The sequence below is a fragment of the Amphiprion ocellaris genome, chromosome 20 (assembly GCF_022539595.1).
Source record: "Amphiprion ocellaris isolate individual 3 ecotype Okinawa chromosome 20, ASM2253959v1, whole genome shotgun sequence".
NCBI classification, from domain to species: Eukaryota; Metazoa; Chordata; class Actinopteri; family Pomacentridae; genus Amphiprion; species Amphiprion ocellaris.
The window spans coordinates 16,706,264-16,716,001 of NC_072785.1; positions in this window are offsets into that span (position 1 = coordinate 16,706,264).

Consider the following 9,738-nt stretch of genomic DNA (forward strand, 5'->3'; position numbering starts at 1 on the left):
CTCACACTGTGGTCTGAACACTATCAGGAGCCTGCAGAACGGCATCTTGAAGTACTTGGAGGCAGGAGTCCAGTCATTTGGTCTTGGCATGCACCTGTGGATTTGCATAATGGTCTCTCTCAAATTTCCCCCAGGAATGCTTGCTACAGAGGGACCACAAATCAGAAAGTCATCCTTTTGGCGCTTGCTAAGAGTAATGTACCAGGTTAGAGCGGTCCTGCTCCCCCAGAGAACCTGTGGGAGATCTAACAATACCGTGCTTTTTTTTTTTTTTTTTTTAATACATTCGTCTGATGATACAAATTCCCTGAGAAAACATGTTTCTCTGACAAATTTTCCATGTACTATTCCATAAACATCTCCAGACTTGACTGTAGTTTGGTTTTGGGGTTCAGGGTTGCCAAGTTCCCCCGGGGGTGGGGGTGGGGGTGGGGGGTGTCGGGTCAACTTATGGTTGGTTCTCCTCAGCTAAACCATTTACTTGATCGAAAACGCAGTGCCTCATTTCCCATTTCTGAGTCAGACCACTCCTGAGATGTCCATCAGTTTCTCTGATCAAAGGTAATTGTCCGCAGGCAGTGATCTCCTCGTGGCAGACAACACAAACGTAGAACGCCTTATGCATCTTTCGAACATGACCACTCTCCGTCCTTCCTGCTAAACAGCCATGGGGTTGTCTGCTTTCCATTCCAACAGGCAGGTCCTCATTACCTGATTGGACATTGCTGATTAACTGCCAACTGGATTGGCTGCAGGTATTTATCATCTGTGATGATTGGGCCAATTTAGAGGCCAGTCCTAATCAAGGTTGTTGAAGGACAGGAGAGTATCGCTCCAGCAGCAGGCCTGGACCCAGGAAGTTTACTTTTTACTGTACAGCACAGTTACATGCAAAAGATTCCTCAGACCTCAGTCCAAACACTGGTAAACATAATGTCTGACCATGTGCACACATGCAAATTCTTCCCTTAGAGTGAGCAGATTGAAAGAAGAGCTCCCTTCTTCTTTCCACAACGGCTGACCACTAAAATGACCTTGACTGTTTGGCTTTTTTGGGGAATTTCTGCCTCAGCGGTATTTTGAGCAGATGCCCTATCAGTGTCTCAACTGGCTCCCTTTATGACTGGTGACAGTGTGGTTCTGCAATTGACGTTGTTGAGGATTATGGGGAAAACAGCTGCAAGAAATGCACATCACAGTGTTGACAATGGTCTGGCAACTAAGTGCAGCACAGGAATGTATGGATGGGATACTGCTGCTGATTAAAGAGATTTTTTTCCCCCCATCTCTTGATATTTCACAGATTCTCTGTTGCTCCTCTCAATTCACTGTGATTTAAGTGCTGAGACCTGGCTCTCAACACCAAAGCTGGGATGCTGCAAGAACATGCTGAACATCTTGTATATTCGGCCACACATACATGAAAGGTTCTCATTTAAATGCATTCGTCTATCAGAAACAGGACTGCCACCACATGTTTTGGTTTGAGAGTGATATAAATGTCCGTATGTACAGCTGAGGTCAGACACAAGCAGAAGCTTATAGCTGCAAGCGGTCTTGAAAAACTGCAAGCGTGGAGATTAAGTGTCCCCCAGCTGATGGCTGTCTATGTTATATATGATGCTGGAGAGCGGCTATTGATTCATGGGGTTAGTTGTCCTGCCGGGATGTGCAGCTGTATTATATTCAGTATGTTGGGAAACATTTCAGTCCTTATATTTCCTCTGTAAAGACGGGGCCTCTAATGTAGATTGTCCAACAGTTTGACAAATACCCCATGCTGCTCCACCCTTATTGTCAGTACGGTTGTCACCATAGCTTAAGGATAAGCTGTGAAGTGGAGTTCATTCTGATGCCTGAAGCGCTGCAAGAGTCATTGCAGAGGAAATGTTATTAGCCACGCTAGCAGCTCTAGCACTCGTCAAATCTGTCAGTAGATCCAGATTGAAATATCTCAGCAACTACAAGATTGATGGCCATGAAATTTTCTGCAGACATTCATTGTCCCCTGAGGATGAATCCCTCTGACATTAGTGATTCCCTGACTTGCTGTTAGTGAAGTGTCTTGACATCTGTTAGACTGATTGCTGTGAGATTACTTTGTGACTGGTCCCTTTACCACTACCAGCAAAGTTTTTGCTTGTGAAATATCTCAGCATCGAGGAAATGGACTGGAACTATGTACACTGAGACATTTTTGGTTTCCACAAGATGAAGATGATTTTTCCTAATGCCACAGTGAGATTTGCATTTCAGATTGAGGCTTAGAACTGTTTGACTGATGCATTGCCATAAAATGTGGTAAAGGCATTCATTAACTTTTCATCTAATGTTATAACTAGGTCAAAATTTCCCATTTCAGTTTGGTTTCTGTCCAAATACCTGCAGAACTAATGATATTCCCAGTTTTAGCTGTATTACAGTATGGATGGTAAATTTTCTGTTATTTAAAAAGTAAACATGTTATCATATTGAGCATTTAGTTCAACTGCAGCTTTACAGAGTTACTAGTATGACCCTTTCATTTCTTTTGTCCGTCTCCTTACTCATAAACTTCCCCATGTCAAATCGCCCTTTTAACTATACATGCATGTAAAATGCTTCATGCAATTCCTGAACCACAGAGAAGAGCAGAACTGTTTACAACACATTCCTTGGGTGTGATGAAAAGCCGCATTAGCTCTAATTTAGGGTCACAAGGTCAAAGTCAGTGTCATTAATCCTGACTCCCACTATTAAACAAATAGAACTATAAAATGGACCAAACTCTAGTTGGCAATGACCAGAAATAAGCCTGGCATTGGCTCTCTTTCCAACCACAGCCACTGCAAGTCAGTAAAAAGTTCCAGGCCACCGGGTTGATCCTGCATACTGTAACTCCTCTTCCAGCCAGATCCTGTCTGCAAGCAAATCTTGCTCACCAGAGTGGTCATAATTGGCCATACATCTACATGGACTGAGCCAGGATGCTGTATTTGTGGAACAGTCCAGTCTTTCCCCTGTGTATTAATACACATGTCACTAATTTGAGAATTATTAAGAAGTCTTAGCAAAGATTTCCACTTTGAACAGTAGATGACAATACGTGGACAGTACCCAGCACACTACCTAAGGCTCAGCATTTGTGAATGAACCACCATGTGGGTCTGTGGTTTTGGCCAAACCACTACAATGTGGAAATGCTACAGCTTTTACTCATGCTTTGAGGTAAAAGTCCTCACGAAGTTTTTCAGCTCAAGGGGGAATTCATTCATTCATACTTTCTCCTGTCAGAGGATGAGGTTTTAAATGGATTTCACTCACCACAGCCAAGCAAATACAACAATAGCAGCCACATCTGGCCAGCACATGTGACATCTTTTTTGTGTGTGTGTACAGATCAGCAATATCCAGCTTACAGTGTGTTTACAACCAGAGTCACATATCACCTTCACCTCTGGGCTGTGAAGCTGTGGAGAGAAAAAAAAAACCCAGCCTGACAGGAGCACCAAAGACAGGATGTTAAAAACAAGCCACATACAGATTTTTGATTTGCACACGTTTAGCTTGGCTCAGGGATGCCAACGTGTGAGAGTCCAGGCTGGCACCACTCGTCACTCTATGTACTGTTAAATTTACTTCAGGGGAGCTGGCAGGACTCAGGGAGTCAGAGATGTGGATGAAAGAGAAGAGAGGTACAGCACACCTGCTGGAAACTGCTGAATGAGGGGAAGTGTGTTCCTGTCTGCTGCCCTGATCTCTGCCAAGCCATTCTCAATGGAGATGGTCGGCGCAGTAGGGACCACCCTTACTAAGAGAAGGGAACAGGGTGAGGCTCTGTTCAGTCTGACAGAAAGATTGACTGCATCCTATCAGCTGCTGCTTCCCAAACGTGCCCGGCTCTCAGTTTAGATAATGGCAAGCTGCCGCCTAAACCCTTTGAAAAAGAGACTGCATGTTTTCAGCCTGATTTCATTTCAGCTATGTTCTCATGAATGGTAGATTCACATGACTCTTCTTGACAGTCACTGCTGCGTGTAAACGTTTAAATGCAGCATGCGGCTACGCAACAGATTTTTCACACTTTCAACACTTTTTATGACGCTACTATCGGGTTCCATGTGCAAGACATTCTGTGGAAGATATGATGTAGCTGCTTTCTGTGATAGTGAAGTGGGTCATGGTAGGAGTCTCTTCCTGTTTAAGGGTGTCAGCACCCAATGGGATGATGAGGATACCATCCAGGACACTCTGGAGTGGACTTTAAAGGCCAGAAATAAGTGAGGACATGAGAAAGGCCACGGACATGGCAGCAAGTGTTTGCTTTGCTCCGGGTGTGAGCTATGTGAGGAGCTGCCTGTGTATTTTTCTTTTAATGGTGAACGGTTGAAACAAGGCTCCAAAGACGAACCCCCATCAAGGGTCACCACATTGCTGTACCAAGAACATCACAGAGAAAGATGTAAACAAATCTGGATTTTCAACTATACCTATTAAACATGTGAGACCTTTTGTTCTTCACTTTCTGAACACATGCCTATTTCAGAGATTTGTTTACATGATTTTCTTTGAGCAGTTTCAAAGAAGATTCATTTATATGCTATAGGCAAGACAAGCTACCCACGGTATGTTCTAGTAATTACTCAAAGATGAGTCATGTGGTGCTGAAAAAACAAAGAATGCATTTATGTTTTACAGTTTTAAACAGAAACATCAAAGCAGAATGAACAGAACAACATGTATCTGATTCTAAAAAAGAGAAATGTCTTCCAAAAGGGAGGGCTTGTTGCCTCATGCAGGCAGCATGAGGTCAGTCAAAGAAAATACATATTCCTGTCTTGGCTTGATTGACAGAGGAGAGTAATGTTGCCATGCTTATGATTTATTTGCTTTGTTTGGACCAAGCTGAAGAACAGGATAAAGGCCCACCGGTGACACTGTTCAGGCTGTGAAACACTTTGAACAAACATAAAAATGTTGGATATTCGTAGTATCTTTTGCCATTAAACTGTCAGCATAATCACTCAGGTTGGCTGTTAGGTTTCTCCTCTCTATGCGTCTCTTCCCACCAATTAGTAAACATATTTCACGGACCTGATGGAATCCCCCACCTTCTGAAACAGTTCATTCCAAACCACCATCATCATTTCAAAACCTTCCGCATAATGAGCCAACTGCTCCACAAGGACATACAAATTTCGTCATATGTCCAAGTTAGTCCGTGGACTGTGGTTGAGATATTTTCCATCCCCGAAATTAATCTGTGATCTTGTTGCAGTCATTAGAAAATGCAACAGCAACATTTTTGTGGCAAAGTAAACATTACATCAACAAAGCATTTGACCAGAAAGACTCCTCCGAGGAGGTTTTGCATGGAAATAAACTTCCAAGTAAATACAGTGTGTAACACTTTTTAGCCACAATTCGAAGGCACCCTGTATTTTTTACCACACAAATATGAAAACCTTCCATTTTCTGTCTTCTTCTAAGAACGAAAATGACATAATAAAGGCTGTTATGCAACTATAGAAGTTTCTGGGTGTTTGCAACAAGGAGATTGAGCTATTTTCTGTTTAGGTTGTGATTAACAGCTCCCAGGTTGCCTCCAGATGTGGTTTGGCCTGAGGCGCACAACTGAGTGCATTTTTGATCAATTCACCAATAAAAAAAAAAAAAAAAGCGACCCTACACGACACTATCCATCATCATAAGGGATGACGCAGTGATCTAATAAGTAGATTCGACTCATTGCTGCAAGCATGGAGTCATTCTTTATGCTAAATGGTGGACAGATGGTTGAGCCTCTGCAAGCAATCACAGCCAATGATTACCAAACTTCCCATCGCATATTATCAACTGGCGAGATAAAAACAAGGTGCAGGAAACAGTAGTGCGGGTAATGTGAATTTGACCATCATAGCCTCTAATATCAGCCAGGACTTTTGTGGATAGTATCACTGACTGTATCTGTCTTCTTTGTTTTGCTAGAACACCACAGAATCTGTTTATTTTCAGAGGGAGGCTTAACATACTCTGGATCAATTTTACAAAACAGCAAACAGACACTGGGTTGTTTGTGAATGTATCAACTACACCCTTCCATTCCATTCTCCATTTGCTGATTATAAAATCCCTCGCAGCCTTAGATAATTTCCAAACTGAAATCTGGTAAAGAACAAAATGTGCAAGATTTTGGGCCAAATTTTGCTTTGAAATTCATCTAGACATCCCACGCAGAATGGACTTCTATGAATGTCTGTCATGCAAGTCTTAATATACAAGCCCCATGACTGATTCCTCTGGGTTATCTTATCTTTAGTAAAGTAGAAACAGTTGAAGGACACTTTTATGACTTTATCGTTTTGTTAACAGCACTCGATAATTGTCACGGCTGTCATTATGTATTTTTCTACTCAGCTGTCATCCTGTTTTTATTCATTTAGTAATTTACCTCTTCCTTAGATAAACACTGGTGTAGACTGTGCCAAGATAATCCACAGAGAAAAGAGGCTGAGTGTGGGGAGAGCGCGTTGACATTGCAGAAACAACTCTGGATCAGTTATCATATAGTCAAACCACTTCATACTGACAGAGTGATAAAGTGCAACCTTGATATACTCTTGTGTGTTCATGTTTCACAGCAATATATATTTCAGGGTCTTGCATCTTGACATTTGTCTTAGAATACAAACCAAAACTCGGTAGAGATCCTCTGCTTACGTTTGGATTGTAGAGTGTAATTCATTCAAACAAAACATGACTCTTTGCAGAGTAGGTTGACAAATATGCTACAGTTAGTAGTTCATTCATTAATGAACACAATAAAAAACAGCAATGAAATATAACTGTGTACATTTACCCAAGTACTGAAGTAAATGTAAATACTCAGTACTAAATACTGAGCACTTATATTTTGTGATAGTTGAACTTATTGGGGAGTCACATTGTTCAGGCTCCCTGGGAAAGTTAATCAAAGGTGCTAGAAAAGAAAGGAGGATCTCAAACAGTTGTTGAGCCACAGATTCAAGAGGAGCAATGCTGATTCTATCCTGGACATTGAACTCTGGACCAACTCTTCTTCTACCTCTCTCCTCTACCTTTCTGGAGTTGCTGGAGGGGGTCATGGGAGTTTTATCCTTTCCTCATGTCTTTTGTGGTCCTGTAAAAAGCCTGCCATCATGTCCCCTATGGGAACCCTGTTGGAAGTGCTGTTGGAATTGGAGGCCATTATTGCGAGCTATCTGGTCCTTATACAACCAAAGTGAGAGTGGTATTTGTATTCTTGGCACATGGTTAAACATGTTTCCAGTGGGTGTTGGGAATCTGAAGTAGAACTGCTGTTCCCTGAATATAAGCTAGCTGAGTTGGTTCCGACATTTCATTAGGATGCCTCCTGTAGAGGTTTTTCAATCATGTCCAACTGGAAGGAGACCCAGAACTGGATCCAATATCTCATCTGGCCTGCGAACGCCTTCGCATCCCTCAGCAGGAACTCAGAAGTGTTGCTGGGAAGAGCGACATCTAAAATATCCTGCTTAACCTGTTACCACTATAAAGTAACCCAGACAAGCAGAAAAAATGAATGGATGATGGAGATTCTACTTTCATATCTGTCACTAGAGCCAGCAACCAATCACCTTATCTTTGATTCAGGCTGGAAGCAAACAACGATGGAGCAGCTAGCCTTGTCTGTCTAACATCAGTGAAACTGCTAGTTTTAATATTTAAAGTGGGCTTTGTAAGGGCTAAAAAGATACAATTTGTTAATTAATGCACTTTAGGGATGCTGGTAGGTACATTTTGCACTGGTAAAAATTCCTAGCGTTACGCATCAATGTTCATAATTAACGATTTTTGAGATTAGTAATACAAAATCAATGATCAATGAAAAGTATGATGCACATCTCACAGGAGTCATACTGTCACATAGAAGTACAATTACTGTCACTTCTGGGCATTTATGTTGTTAAAGTTTTAACTGCAGGAATATTACTTGTAATGCTGTATTTATTTATATATATATATATGTGTATATATATATATATATATATATATATATATATGATGAGAAAATTAACCTAATAACAGGTATTTTCAGGAACTTGCAGGTCTGGAGAATAATTTAGAGCAAGTGAATAAACACTTGTTGCTCTCCTGCCCTTAGGCAATGCATTTAGGCCTCATCTGGCCTGTAGTTATTCTAAACTGGTGTGAATGTGAAGCCCTGCACATGCTTACTCAACTTTCACTTGATAAATAACGGCTGAAGTAAACATTGTTTAACTCCTCTATCTTAATTCCGTCACGTGTATACTGATCTCAGTAACAAAGTATGTAAAACATTTCACTCCCTGGCATGATGGTAAATGATGTGCAGTAGGTGACCGCTGGGTCATGTACTTAGATGCGTTGCTCATGATGCCATGCGAAGTCATGAGGATCAGCAGGATAAGTAAACTCACCTCTTCTGGCACTTGAGGCTGTTTAGCAGCATGTCTGTCTGCGGGCTTATTAAAACTTGGCTCCCTAATGAACATTCGCCCTTGAAGCCTGCTGAGTGCTTAGTGCTGCTCAGGAGACGGGACTCTGGACACACGGGGCCTCTCTTCCTGCTCCCTACTGAGCGCTCGGTATAAAACTCAGCTGTACCGGCAGGCTGGGGTAGAGTCATATGAATACTTTTACATTACAGTGAACTGGAATGTTAACAAAAGACGGTCCACACAACGAATCCTGTGCTTGTTCCTTTGTGTTTTCTTTTTTGTGGATTTTGCGAGCTGGTGTGGATAGCTGCTTTACCGACTCAGTCACTGTTTCTGTATATAGTTTTGTCATTGTCATCTTGTCATCTTGGCCTTGGGTGATTTAAATCCCACTGCTGCGGCATGGGAGAGTGGGAGGAAAAAGCAGTTCCACATGGGCCGATCGAGACCCTGCAACCATGCCATGACTTTCAATTCAATTCAATTTCAATTCAATTTTATTTATATAGCGCCAATTACAGTCAAATTGTCTCGAGACGCTTTACAGAACCCATATGCCTGACCCCCAGAGCAAGCCAAAAGGCGACAGTGGCAAGGAAAACACCCTTTTAACAGGGAAAAAAACCTCGAGCAGAACCCGGCTCTAATGTGGGGGGACCCATCTGCCTGCTGGCCGGGCGGGTTGAGAGGGACAGAAGAGGTAGAAAGGTAGAGATAGAGGGATAGAAGTAGAGGGGTAGAGGTAGAGAGGTAGAGATAGAGGGATACAGATAGAGGGGTAGAGATAGAGAGGTGGGGGGTGGGACACAAGGACCATAAAACACAGCCACACATCTGAAGCATCCAGCATCCAGCTCTGGGACCAGGGACACTCGGAGAAAGGACACAGAAAGAAACAGAGTGAATGTAATGCAATAATGGTATATATAGTAAATACATAGGTAGTTAGAGAAGGGCTCAGTGCATCAAGAGAGGTTCCCCAGCAGTCTAGGCCTATAGCAGCATAACTAGGGGCAAACTAAAGGGACGTCAAGAGGGGAAGTCAGTTGTGCAAATGAAAACACCAGCATACCCCGTCAGGGTCCCCCAGTCAGCCCTAACTATAAGCTTCACACTCCAACATGCCAATTCATGTGTGTGTGTGTGTGTGTGTGTGTGTGTGTGTGTGTGTGTGTGAGCGCATGAGAACTGTGGATAAAACAGAGTGCAGTGTGGGATTGTAGACAGAGTTGCACAATAACACGTCCAGCCCAAAAGCTCCCTCAGGGGTGTGATT